The sequence below is a fragment of the Meleagris gallopavo genome, chromosome 7, assembly GCF_000146605.3.
Source record: "Meleagris gallopavo isolate NT-WF06-2002-E0010 breed Aviagen turkey brand Nicholas breeding stock chromosome 7, Turkey_5.1, whole genome shotgun sequence".
In the NCBI taxonomy this organism is placed as follows: Eukaryota; Metazoa; Chordata; class Aves; order Galliformes; family Phasianidae; genus Meleagris; species Meleagris gallopavo.
This window is the reverse complement of record NC_015017.2, coordinates 10,034,512-10,049,196: the sequence shown is the minus strand read 5'-3', so window position 1 is coordinate 10,049,196 and position 14,685 is coordinate 10,034,512. Positions and strand designations below refer to the sequence as shown.

The following is a 14,685-nucleotide window of genomic DNA, read 5'->3' as shown; positions in this document are numbered from 1 at the left end:
TTCTCAGAGGGCGGCTGAGGTCTGCGTCCCTGCGCTGCCCCCCCGTGAGGCGACCCGTGCCGAGCTGCGCGATTTGCCACGAGAAAACATGAGCTGCCTGAGGACTGCGGCTGCCCCCTGAACCACACACAACACAGAGGAACTCCGCACAGCAGAATCCGGACAGTAATTGTGTTTGCTCGGTTCCAGCACCACCTCAGCTAACTTTCTTTTACAAGACACCACTGCACCACTGCCTTTGAAGAAGCTACAGGTGAATCCGTTGTTCCCTGAAGCAGTAAAAGACATCACCTGATAACTATGCAGCATAATTATAAGTTCAGCGTTATCTATGCCAGTTACACCTAGACAATGGCAAAGTTGTAAAAAAGGGACAAAGATTTTCTCTTAGACTGGTGGAAAAGCCTGAAAATCGTTTCTCTGAACACGGACCTGTGATGTCCGTGACAGCAGGACCTGCCTTTCTCATGTAAACCCACTGCAAGTGAATCAGAGTGCTGCAGTGCTCCTGCGTTGTGCTGTATGGGCATGTAGTGGGACTGGATAGCCTGCACAGATGGTAGAAGTGGAAAGGTGGGCATACATTCTGGTTAATGCTGCTGTATTACCACCTGTGACTGCCTCCAGCTATAGGCTGGCTTTTTACCCCAGGTTTTACCCTGCGAACATTAACCTCCCGGTGTCCTCACAGCACACGTGTATGGCTTTATCACTCTACAGACAAGAAAAGACCTTGTTTCTTGGCTTCTAGATCTCCTCTGCTTCCACACAATTCAAGAGCTGTTCCTCCAGACCAGGTCTGCTGTAAGAAGCATCTCTTGGTAAGAACCAGTGCGGTTTTATTACAATATTTTATCCTAACTGCATTTTGCTCATTTGGTTATAGGGTTTGGAGGTGCTGCGTTTGTTTTTGTGTCACAGTGTGGTTGATGTTGATGCGCAGCAGTGCACTAACACAGCCCAGGCACTGAGAGCAGCAAGGAGCTGTGGCAGGCTGGCTGTTCATTCGTTTAGGCATGCGTAGCCTTTCTGCAGGTTTTGCTCATTTGAATGTGGCATAATTCAGCGTGCTGTTTCCTCTATCCCTGTAATCTAGATAAGACAAAGCAGGCTCAGATCTCCTATCCAGTGTTCTCTGTTGCGAGAAGCTTCCATAATGAGGGGTGTTGATGGTGTATTTCCTGAGTATTCACTGATACATATGCTTTTGCTAACTTTTTCTGCTCAGGGCGCAAGGACCCTACAACCGCTCATCAGGCAAACGTTTGATGTTAGGGGCATTTGTGCACCAAAGGGAATCATAAATGATCGTTAATGGTGTGCTGGGAATGTGGTCCTGACAACTGACTAGTCTGGGCTCAGAGCCTTGCTCTTGGAAACAATGTGACAAATGAACTTTTTGTTTGTGCATAGAAGTCTGAGTCACTTCAATGCTTTGTGAGTTTGTTGTAACATTAGCAGGTCAAACGTAGGGCTCCACTGGGCTTCGCTGCCACAATCTGGTCAAGTCTTTGAAACTCAGAACAAATACCCCAACAAAACTTCCTGAGCTGTGATTCCCCATTGTATGTGATGTATGCTCTGCATGACTTGCATGACTGGAGGAACCCAGCTGTTACAACACCTGTGATTGCAGTCTGAATGTAGGGTCTCTCTTGCTCTAGACCAGCACTGCCTGACTTCTTGGCTTTAGTGCCAACACTTCGGCTCTGCAGATCATTAAATGCAGAGGTTCTGAGCCCTCAGCTCATACTGAGTGTACAGAGGTGTAATCACACAAAGGCTTGTGCTGTAGTAGTTGGTAGAGAACTCAGAGTCTGGCCACTTATTGGAAGCTAGCCTTAATAACCCTTGGGGTCCTTCCCTAAGCCTCACCTCCAGGTAGCACTCCTTGCTGGATGAATCAATCTGTATTATATTATGTCACTTCTGTTGTGTTTGGTGGTGTACTCAAGCTGAAAACCACTAGCACCATCATGTTAGACAATCAGTTGAAAGTCATATAGACAGAGACTTTAGAAATTGATCTCTGGCAGGAACCTTTGCCCAGGTTTATTGAGTCATGATGCTAATTTATTTCCTCTGTGCCAGGGGAAATCCTGTCTCTATAGTTACCTTTTCTCATCACTCCAATTCTGCATCCAGCTCAGCTACCTGATTCTTACTGTTTTCTGTTCATGGCAACCAAAAACATTTTATCCATTGAAGCTAGTGGGGCTAATTTAAAACACACATAAAACTCAATGCAAGTAGACAACTCAGCTGGAAAACACAAGTGCTGCTCATTGCTAGGAGTCATGACACTGTGCAGCAGGTAGCACAGCAAAGCCTCACCATAATTACCAGGAAAAACAGATGTTGAGAGGGCGTGAGCTGAAGTGTGGAGATTGAACAGTTCCCCTTTGTCTTGTTTAACTGAATTCTAACCAACACTGGGTAACATAACACTGGCCTTAGAAAATCACAACTCGTGGAGAAACAGCAGAAACTACCACGGTGTGCCCTGCAGGATGGCTGCCGCTCCGCTCCCGATGAAACGCGAGCCGCCCCATTACGACCCGGGTGCCCGCAGAGCGGCTCCGCCGCGGCTCCGTGGCTGCGCGCCGCCGCCAGAGGGCGGGTGAGGCAGCGGCCGTGGGCTGCCCACCGTGCTCTCGGAACGCGGGGCTCCCCGCGAAAGTGCCCGCGGAAATCCCTTGCTAAGGCTGCCCAGGTGATCCGTGCAGGCACGGGGGGAGGATTCAGTCTCAGAACAGGCGTTTAAGGATGTGCAGGCGGAAAAAAAAATGAACGGATAAAAATGAACCAACTGTTAGGTGTGCTACAGTATGAGGAAAGATGCATGCAATGATGCAATAAAGCTGTGCCTAGGTCTCTGTAGTATGTCTCCTGCAGAATGCAGTAGGGAGGCTGAGCATGTATTCCCATCAGTTGCACATAGCTGGCAATGAGGGTCAGCACAGAAAGAAACACCATCCCTGGAGGTGTTCAAGGCCAGGTTGAATAGGGTCATGGGCAGCTTGGGCAGGCAGAGCAGGAAGGGCTTTAAGGTCTCCTTCAACCCATTTCTGTCCCATTCCTGTCCCATACTCAGTACTCAGACAAACAAAAACAGCACCACAAGTTTCATCCTATTTCCCTTTATGGCAGATCAGAATGAGGGCATGTTTGTGGGAAACATGCATATACATACAATAAGGATCATCCCATTAGTTGGCCTTAGGCAGTAGTCTTAGTAGTTGACCTGAGTCATCTTGTCTCAAGTTGCCTCATACACAGAGATGTGCACACACACAGTCATACGTGCATATAAATGAGTCTCTCCACTCAGCCCCCGAAACCACACTGTCTCTCTAGAAGTTGTCCTGGACCTCATGTCCATCCATTGGCTGTTCCTCATGCATAGATACATCTATATCTGGCCCAGACCTGCTTCCCAAGCTTCACTTATCCCATTTGCCAGCTGGTCCATAAAAAACTCAGGTTCATTATTAACAAATTAAAAAAACAAAACAAACAAACAACTTTCTTTTAAGTATTTACATGGAATCTAAGTATTTCTTTTTTTAACATAAACAATGCACAAAACAATTGTTCCTGTCCCAATTCAACATTAAAACATTCTTCATTCCAGGATTTGGCAGTAGTATGTAAACCTCAAGTCAATTGCTGTAAGTCAACTGCATATTTTTCTTACAGTACTTTTAATTAAGCTCTCAAAGGTTTTAATTTTAAAACCTTTAATTTTAAAAGACTTAAAAAACAAACAAAAAAACACCTCTCCTTTGTTCCTTTTGATCATTTGAACCATAGGATTTTGTCAGACACCAAAATAAGGAAAATTAAACACAGATGGTGTTGTTGCAAATATTTTTCATGCTGCTCTTCTAAAGCAGCACTGACACTCTTAGGGAGAGGTACGAAGTATGTATGTAAGTAAAGCACCAGTACACTGCAGCCTGTAAGGGAGATGATTTAAAGCACTGAGGCTTTTGTTGGCTGCAAGATAACAGTAACTGGCAAACATAACATTCAGTGAAAATATCTTCCTTTCTCTATTAAACAATTCTTGTATTCCTCTTCCTCTTTTCTTCCCCTTCCCACCACCAGGAGTCCCACAAACACTAGGCATAGTAAGAACTGACAGAAGACACATACATAGCAGGTTGCTTTCCTAATCAGAGTTAATGAAAAATCTTCCCTTGCAAGACATCATAGAGCCATTTGATAAATATTCCTCTATCAACAGTAAGTTGGCCCTTTGTAGTGGAAGTCTAGAAAGTCACTGTCAACTTAAATTTGTGCCTGCATAAAAAGATAACAGTTTAGGAATCCATAAAACTAGTAGGAATGATTATATGATTTAAAAACATTCCAGAAAAGACTGCAGCTCTTAAACAAATCAGCATGTCTCAAAATATTTGAAGCTCAAATGCTGAAGCCCTAGGCAGCCAGCAGTGTAACCTGCTTTTAAACAGTTTTAAACAAGATGCTCTTATTGTCAAGAATAAGAACAAACCAATCTCATGAGTGACTACTGAATGACATGCAGTCACGGGATTGCAGCGCTAGATCCTATAGAGGTGTGGTGCCAGTTGTCATAGAAACTGGGGGCTGCGGCTTCGATTTATAAATCTGCAGTAGCCTGTATGGGCATCTCAGGCTTTGATTTAGTGAGAAATCATGGCTCCAGCAAAATGAATAGCAAAAATTCTTGAGTGACAAAAAGCAACTCTACCTCTTTCATTTTAAAGAGTGCCAGTACTCATATAAGCATGTACGGACACACTACTGACTTACTTGTGTAGTACAGCCAAAATATATTCTAGATGATAAGTTCTCCCTTCCTGGCAAAGTCCTTTTTGAGGAGCACAGTAGCTCCCAACTGGCCCATGCAAGCTCACAGCCAGTGTATCTCCTTTCTGAGGAGCCCCATGTGCCCCAGTTTTTGGGCACAGATCCTCTGACGCAGAGCTGAAAATGAGGCTCTGCTTTGACAAGCAGCTCTCGCACAGTGCCCCTTTCTTCCTAATGAAGGCAGTAGAAAGGCTTCTTTCCTAATAGTAAACCCACTGGATCCTGAAAGTTACCCCAGATACTTTCTTGCTCCCAGATACTTAGCTATTTTACAAGGAAAATGTGAAGCTAGATCCACTAGTGAGGTGACAATGTACATTCACTTCTCTTAGTGTTGTTATTAGATTCATGAATTAGGCCTTTAAAAACTTTATCTGTGTTGCAACTTTAGTCAGCAACTAAGACTTTCAGCTTACAACCAGAAAACCATGAAAGCGAACAAGTGCTATCTTTAGAGGGGCTTTCGTCTATCACAATTAGTTTGCAGTTTAGAAATCAGGTGGTTTGTTTGTTTGTTTTAACATCAACCCCATCACACTGCAGTCCAGAAGGAAGGGAGGAAATTGTTATTACCAGCCTGCCTCAATGCAGTTACTAGATGTAATGATCTATTTTCTATCTCTGCACAAATGTTTTCTTCAAGAGACAGTGTTCCATGCAGCTGAATTCAATAAATACATGTGTTGTTTGAATGTCTCTCAGGCTTGGGTGTACATTTACCTCCAAAGAAGAAAGAGAATGAAAATAAGTGGAAGAGAATTAGCTTACTCTGTAAGGATTCTCTACAATGCATTCCCTTCATCCCCCTCTTTCTGAATCAAGGAGTCAATACATTTGTGCTGACGGATGCAAGACACAGCAGCTCCTTTTCTTTCTTTCCCTGTATGCCCTGTTAAGCTGCATTTACTCTTTTATTTTCCTAAAGGCCAATAAGATCAGGCAGGGCCTCAGTAGTTCCCACTAATCACTTGTGGGTACTTTGAAGTAGATCCGGAGAACGTTTTGAGACCATACTGGGATGGACACACAGGCCACAGAAGTACACTGAGCTCTGAAAAGATGGTAGAGGTCACAATCACCGTGAATTTACCATTCAAAGTAAAATGCTGTTGCTTTCATGGAGATTCCATAGCATTCTGCCAGACCGAAGTGTGTGGCAGACCCTACTTGGTTGTATGTCAATTTTTGCAGGTAGTGAATTCTGTCTTTGTAAGAAGCATTTTCATTAATAATAATAATAATTTAAAAATAGGGAAAGGATAACACTTCAACCATTCCAGAGAGAAAAAATATGACAACAGCCCCAGTAACTGTTGCATCCAAGTCACAAGTTTCAGGGTAAGCCAGGCATGCGAGATAAAGGAATCGGCAGTCTAACTAAAGAGCACCAAAAAAGGAGCCTTCCAAAGTGACTCACTACAAAGGATAAAAAAAGGAACTTGCATAGATAGCAAAGTTCTTCAGAGCTGTCATGATCTCTTCTGTCTGCAACTCTGCTTTGGAAATGTGAGCCAGCATCACAGCATGTGGGCAGATGACTGGGCATCTTTCTCATGATATATCCCTGCAATAGTTCAATAGTTTCCTTGGTCATCATCCCACTGAAACAAGGCACAACATTGAGCAATCTTCCAGATAACAAGGGTCTCACTGTACTCAAACTGCTCTTGTGGCACAGAAATCCAGGAACCAAGGCCACCAACTAAATAAAGACAGACTTATTACTTGGTGAGCAGGTCTTGTCTGTTTTTTTAGATGGAGGACGTGAATCAGATTAAACATGTTCCTGTGCTTGTGATGGAGCAGTGCTAGAAATACTGCTCGGAGTATCTATAAGAACCTCCATCATGGATATATTTCACCCCAGATTATCAACATGGGATTTTTTTTTCCAGACAGTGTGGATACTTAGTGGAGACAGCAAAATAAGATGAGTCCATAGGCCTTTCATCCTCCATGCAGGCATCAGATCTCCCCCACATCTGGAGATCTCCAGGTGGAAGTACAGCCACATACTTGGTCTTGTAGGTGTGCACGGAGAAAAAAATAACTGGTGATTCCAGAGCTGAGGTCAGTTCCTGTTCCATGTGACTTTGCAGTATGGATGCAAGCACCTGTAGGCGACACAAGTACATATCAAGCTTGTACGTGATGTGCAGTGTGAGTGAAATCAGACAGGCCCATGTAAGAGCTAATATTAGCTGTCTCTCAACTACTTAATAGTTCAGTAAAAATAAACTTAAAACACGCTGTTTTCATTTAACTGTGGAACGTAAATAAAATGTCAGTTAATGTTACTAAAAGACAAAAATGTTATTTCCACAACTTCAAAAATCTCAAGCACTTAGAAGATATAAAACACGTGTCTAAAGGCATGAGTTCTCACAAAAAAGTTTTTAAAAGCTATAAAAAGTACATGTCAACATAACAGCAGTGGTACTTGCACAAAATTTACCAGAACTATAAGGAATATGCACTGGTCAGAGCTGAACTTATAGGACAGCAGTAATGATCTAATGTCTGAGGTATATGTTCAGATACATGAAGTTAGAGGTTCTGCACTTGATCTTCCATGTTTGTTTTCTGAGTGACATAATAGGGACAACACTGGCACTTTCACAGCTATAACTGTATGTTTTGGAATAATTAACCTATCCCAACCTATCCCAATTTGTTCCAATTCAAAGATGTTTAGGATGTTTGTTTCAGCTTTCCTTTTTGAACCCCTAAAGAGCAAAATATTTCTCCCTTATATTTTGCTGCCAAGGTCCAGATTTGTAGTTTCTGGGTTTCCCTGGTGACAGTTAGTTATGTCATAAATTCACTAGGTGGTACAGGGAGACACTATGCTCTGTGCAGCTGTGAAAGTCTGGAAGAGAACAGCCAGCCTTTTCTCTGCCTGGCTGCAAGCACCAGTTAACTGCCTGCTCAGCTTTATAGAGATTATCTGGATCCATTTGGAGACATCCACAGAAGGCTTGATGCCTTTGGAAAGGGGAGTGGAAGATGTAGGATTATCTGCTCTTACTTCTTGTGTCTCAATCTTGAAGCTTTTTTGTGAGATCAGCATGCAAAGAAAGGTTTTCTAACCAAGGTTTATATTTGAAATTATACTCTCAACTATTTGTTTGTCCTGCTTAGAATTGGCAGCAATCTCTGCCTTTCACACTTAACAATCACTGGCTAGGACAGATTGGTGAGGTCTGTGTCAGTACCTTTGTCAGAGCTTGGTGGTTGACCCCTGATCATCCTGAGCTATTCTGGATCATTATATGAACACTGAGGGAAATGGGAGAAAACAATGGGAGCAGTGCCCTGATTTCTCACTTGGAGAATGACATCCAGAAACGTGCACATGCACTACTCCACTGGAAGTTTCACTCTTTCACAAAAGCGTCAGCTGCAAACTTCGTGGCCAATGCAAGAGAGAAAAAAAGCCTTCTTATCATCAACCACTAGGAAACAAAAGGAGCAAACACAGAATTAGGTGCACAAAAATACCAGTGCTTGTGTGCTCCCTACTGCATACGGGGAACAGAACTAGGGTTCCATTCCTGAGATCAGGCTCATAGCTCCACTACAAAGAAACATGTCAGCATATTATTCTTCCAGATTAAGCAAAAAACAAACATCTCAGGGAAGTCTGGAGAATTGCACCTACCAAGAAACCCTGTTCTTGTCTACATTGGTTGCCTCTCTAAGTTCAGTCTAAAGCTCCTTGAAGAAGCTTTCCATCCTACCTGTGGTGGTGCTTCTTTACCTATTGCTTCTTCCTTTCAACCCACCAAATAATGAGCTTCCTTGGGATTCCATCTGTACCAAAAATTAATAAAGTAAAATTACCTTGAGAAATAAAACCCACGCAATTTTCTTTATATATATATGATTTTGGCCTAGAGCTAAAGTCTTACAATAAATAAAAGAAAAACAAGTTAACAAAACAAAAAAAATGAAGTCCCTAGATAAATAAGAGGAATTCAGAGCACAGCAATGAACTCTACAACACTCTGTTGAAAAGATGCCCAGGAAGAATATTACTGCTAGAAAAGCAATCATCTTCTCCACTGGTGCAGAGTGCTTCATTAGGGAAAGAAAGAAAGCCCTAGGCAGAAATTGGTATCAAGCTTATTTTATTAATTTCTGTTATTAGATCATAAAACCTTTAACGTTATTAAGAGGCCAAAGTGGGTGGCTGGGACCAATTATTCAGGACAATGTACTATGGGACAGGAAACCTCTCCTGAATATTAGCAAGAAACCTGGGGAGCTGCCTAGCTTTGGCCTCTTTGAGGATGTGGGAATGTTATTGGTCTTGGTAGTTATTGGTTATTGGTCTTAGCAGTAAAGGCTAATAGATACCCCTAATGAGAAAGTAGATGAGGTTCAGAGAGCATTTTGTTTGCTTCGTTAATAAACATAAGAGTACCTGGCCCTTAGAACCAAGAGTCAAATAAATATATAATGATTTCTTTTACTATAAGAAAGAGTGAATTGTCTCTGATAATAGAATGTTAAGAGCAATAAAGCATAAAGTGTATCACCACTTTAGGTCCGAAAATAGGTAATTGCATATTTTAACATTAAGCATCTTTACAAGAGGTTAATGAAGTCAGGTTGTGTTTTCAAGATGCTATTAACCTTTAACAGGCCGACACTGGTGACACTGGAATGCAAGATTAAGGGATCAGTAATGTTAAATAAATATGACTAAGGCATATTAATTGTAGCATAAGAAGAGTAAGCAATACATAAAATAAAAAAGCTTATGCATATTTCATGCTTCAAAGATTATATTGGCATGTTTTATGGTTTAGAGGGAAGACAAGCTGTTTTTTCTATAATCTGTGTTACAAGTTATCATTTCTGCTCCCACCAAGCACATGAGGTTTTAATTATTAGACAGTTAAGAGTTCAGAGAAGTATACAGGATACTCACATTATTTTTGTATCGACTTAAACTCTTGTAGCTTTTCTTGCCAAACTACTAGATTTCCAGTAATAATTCTAATTTTGCCTTGTGGTTCTTTAGAAGGGCAAGCTTATCTAAAAAAATACTAAACTGTGCAGTCCTCATCTTATATAACAAGCAGCAGCTTCATGATGAAGCTGAAAAAGGGGAATTGATCTTCCTTATTAGCTACAGTATTTGAGGAACATAGATGCAGAACATAAATATGTTCTCTGATGGCCACATACCTGCCAATAGTATTTTTGTCTTGGTGATAACTTATTTCTTATTCTGAATGAAAGCAAGTGTAAGAGATCACAGAATTGTATGAGGATAAGCTGAGCTTCAGATTAAAGTCAGAGGTTAGGTGTTTAAATTTGCTGTTCAGGCCAGTTAACTCTTTATTTTACTACTGTTCTCAAAAGACAAGTAATTTAGAGGACTACACTAGTCATGCCTCTATTTGGTATACTTAAGAAAAACTGCTTTTTCTAGACTAAGTTGTGTTTTAGGACAATACTGGCTACCGAAATCAGTCTACCCTATTTCCTTCTTTCCATTCTTTATCTGAAAACCGGGATGTAGTACTTAAAAGCACAAATGAAGAGAGGAGGTAGGTCACTTCAGTGCTATTAACCAGGCTAATCCTGTAATACAGGAGATAATAAAAGCATGATGATGAGCATGACAGGGAATGAACTTATAATTGCAGACTTTGCTACATGCTGCTAGATGTAAAAGTTAAATCATGAATTAGAAAAAGACACTAGGCTTCAGCTCTGGAACAGCTATCAAAAAAAGAGGCCTCTACAGCAAGATTTCATCTCTTCAAAAGTACTTCTGCTCCTACCTATGCATCATGCAAGTCTTAATAGCTGTATCAAGTAACTATTGAAGTCTCTGGAACTGGAGAGCAATGGTCTTTGTAGTAAACCATCACACTGCTATCAGGAGTACTTTGATGGGTAAGGCTGCTTTCCTGCAGCAAATCATCATCTGCCAGAGAACCAGAGAACTTTTGCTTTTCAAATGTGAACCTTCTGTCTTTCTCCAAAGTGATGGACATATATCCAAGAGACGCATATTTTTCAGGCCTGTTTTTTTATGTTCTGTGCTTCCCACAGTTCTTGACACAGAGACCATCAAGCAGCAAATACTTTATGGACAGAAGGTCCTGTTGCCACCTAGCTTTTGATAAGCCTCATCCTCACAGTTATCAGGCATTGTCTCTTTTTATTTAAAGAATATTTGGGATTCTTTGTGTCTTTCACCTGCAGAATACCACACTGAAGAGAGATGGATAAACAGCTTTGCTTAGCTTCTGCTCATCTCAATTAGAGACAGCTTATTGCTGTTACTGTGCAAAGGTGGCTTCTGTGGCAGATTATATTCTCAATTCATACACAAAACCTGGCAGCTTTGTTTTATCTCATATTCATTACACCCTATAAAGATTTAAGGAGCACAGCAACCATCTAGGTCAAGGTATCTAACAGTAAAATCTCAATTTCAACATCACAATTTAATTATTTTAAAAGAATGAATTTAATAGCTGCAAATGAATTGCTGCCTCAGTCGAGCACTCTGAGTAAAATCAGTTCCAGTCAGGAATTTACAGATATCTCCAAATCAGTGAGCACCACATCTGAACAAAAACAATCACGATCAAACAAACCACAATAAAACCTACAAAAGAAATTTAATGTAGCCAACCACTGCGAGTGTCAAGATGCAGACAACAGCTATAAGCACATAGAGTTGTTATAAGCAGTGTGTTCTTAAATATACAAAAAGGAGAAGGATTTCTGTTTCTGGTTTTGGTAAGCACAATGTGGCATTATTGATGGTAGCTGTTTCATGTTTTGTGAAAATCACAAAGGCTTAGTTAACACTAATACAAAGTTTCTCTATAGCAAAGTTATGCACTGAGTCATGGATCTCTAGTGAACAAGTTATTCTGCACATGAAAATGTTGTGCATGTCATTCCTCATTAGCACTATCGTAAATGGAGACCCTGTCTCAGTTTTGATGTTGCAGATATTTCTGGATGATGAGGCAGCTTGTTTTCTACTTGACCAATAACACCACAGGAAGAGAAGAGATAACAGCAGAGCCAAATAGTATATAGGCACATACCATATGGAAGCACATTATTAGTTCTGTCATTATGATCTCTGAACTTCTGCTGCTCTCATGGTGGCAACCCAGGAAATCCTTCTGCAAAACTTCCAGGTTTTGCACACACCCTCCATCAGCGCTTGTTCTTGGTTCTGTGATCTGTTAAAAACCATGGGATTATACACTTATTTTCTTTCATTACCAAATTAATGAACTTTGACAGAGGCATGCATGGATGAGAGAGCAGATTATATAATTGAGGCTCCTTACTCATGTGAGTGGTGGTCTTTGTAATACATGGCCTTGTATGGTGATTTTTAACTGAGATATTACTGCTCCACTTCACCAAGAAAAGCTCTTTGATCAAACTTTAAATTAGCTGGTTCAATGGCTTAATACTGTTACTACAGACTTGCTGTACTAAACATCAATATCTCAATACTCATTAAGGAAAATAATCACTTTAGCCTCTAGATAGCTTTACCAATATAGAAAATAAGAAGATGTTAGTAATGGTCCAGAAGAAGCACCTGACAAACCTTAATAGTTGAATGTCACTAAGGACACAGCAGTGCACTGCTGCTGTTCAGGCCTTTAACCACTAGTTGACAAGTATACAATAATTGTTAAGTCTCCCTGCAAGGAGGAGCCAGCCTACTGAAGGATCAAAGGCTGGGGTTTTGGCCCTTATCTCATGCCTGCCGCTGTGAATTGGGATTTCCTCCACTCAAGTAGAACAAGGAACAAGAAACACAAGTCTTCTATTTATTTTTCATGAAGAACATTTGCAGTCACTTCTTACCATTTTATGATAGTAAAATGATCCCAGAATTCTACTCATCAGCTACTTCACCTTCTTTAAATAGTGACATTGGCACGATTACCATAATGAAATTTAAAAAAGACAACGGCAGCAGCAACAACTGCATCCTGAACTTGCCACTTGTGATTAAAGAAAACATCTTGTAGCTGTCAACAGCTATGAATATCATGTAGATTTAACACTTCTCTCACCAGGACACCTCAGAGGTCCATTTACGCAACAAAAAGTGTCTCACAGACACTTCTGGTAGTGATAGGCTGAACAGACAGCCAGAAGGAGCACCTAATACTTGGAATGCAAGAAAAGGACACTTGAGAGCCCTCAACACTATGCATCAGAATGTGGCTGTGCTGACTGAGATGTGGCTAAGACTCTAAAGCTGTTTTGAAGCAGATATGGTTTTGTAGAAACAGTAGTGCTAATAAGTTCTACTATTTTATCTTAAATAGATATATATATAGATATAGATATAGATATATTTATCTATTTTATCTTAAATATTATTGGTAGGACTTTGCTCACAACTATCAAATATTTTTGTGATAAAATTCTAAAACTGACTAAATGGGATAAATAGATCATATAGTCACTGTAGAATCTTGTATAGCAAGTTGTTTTATTTTTAGTTTTCTGGTTGTACTGCACAAAGACTCTATTTCAAATAAGGAATGAAACTTCTGAGCAACAATGTACTCATGTCATGAAGAAAACAAACAAAAGAAAAAAAGTAAAAAATTGCAAAAGAATAGCTTTGATCAGCTTGCCAGAAATTGGCACAAATATATCCTTAATTACAGCATACTGAAAACATAAAAAATACCACACATACACCAGACCCATTACTAGAGACACCATTATTTTTAACAGCATTCTAAGTCTTACAAAGGAAGACTTCATCCTCACCTTCCATATACAAAAGGAATGAAAAAGAGGAAAAGCAGCAGATAAATTTAGTGTTCCCTTTACTAAAATAGAGCCTAGCTTATTTTTAGCTTTTGGATTTCAGCCTTTCTTGCTAAGCTGATTGAATTGCTAAGGAAACAATCTATGAGGGAAGATTTCCAGCCATTTCTGTTGAGGAACTGAAGCTTCCCAGGAGGGTGATGATAAGCTGAAATGATGGGTATGATAAAAAGCCATCAGATATGGATAGGAAGAACCAACCAGCTTCAGCTAAACATATCCAAAATACACAATGCTGAAAACAGGGAGAATCTCACGAGCAACCTGGAAAGATGCCTATTTCAGCAAAAATGACTTGTCAGGGGCAAGCAACCATGTTAGGACTTTTAATAAGCATTTCCCAACAGCTGCACTGTAGACATTCCTCCTGGCTGTATTATTCACTTGGCTGCCCATTTGCCTGATGGTAATGGCTGTCTCTTGGCCTTGTTACTGGGCATCATCAGGCTCTGGCTTCATTCTTAATGGTTACTTGAATTTATAAGGCAGCAGCCTTCCAGCTACATGAAATACGTAGCCCACAGGCATATACTTTCAACATGTGCTGCATTTTGTCCTTCACACTGTTCCTATTAACCTGACACAAAATGAGGGGACTGGGACCTCTCTGTCCTCTAAGCAGTTAGTACTTCTCAAGACAGTACAGAAAAGCTCTCACTGTTGCAAGCCTGGCCTCAAGGTTTAGAAATAATAAGGACTAAACTTTGTTATGTATCTAACTGGGCCCTCATGCTGATTATTCTTGCCTTAACTTTTCCTTGTACATTATCTTCTCTTTTTTTTCTTCCAAACAGCTAAGTGTTGCAGACTACTCTTGTAAAACCCATTTTGAATAAAACCTCTTTGACACTTTAAATTACATCACATCAAGCTTGTGAGACTTACCAGAAGTTATAGCACAGGTCTAAGATGTACATTAACCATTCCTGATTTACACCCATTTAAGTGACAGCTGAATCAAAGGAGCATTTTTCT

At 40.5% G+C, this 14,685-nt stretch overlaps 1 long non-coding RNA gene across 1 annotated transcript; it reads right to left on the bottom strand.

The window, feature by feature from the left end:
- Positions 1-817: 817 nt before the first annotated feature.
- Positions 818-12,490, bottom strand: LOC104911645. The gene is made up of 3 exons (XR_004160296.1): positions 11,943-12,490; positions 8,598-8,670; positions 818-6,971 (listed from the first exon to the last, which is right to left on the bottom strand). It is a non-coding gene; the product is annotated as an uncharacterized LOC104911645 (long non-coding RNA).
- Positions 12,491-14,685: the final 2,195 nt, after the last annotated feature.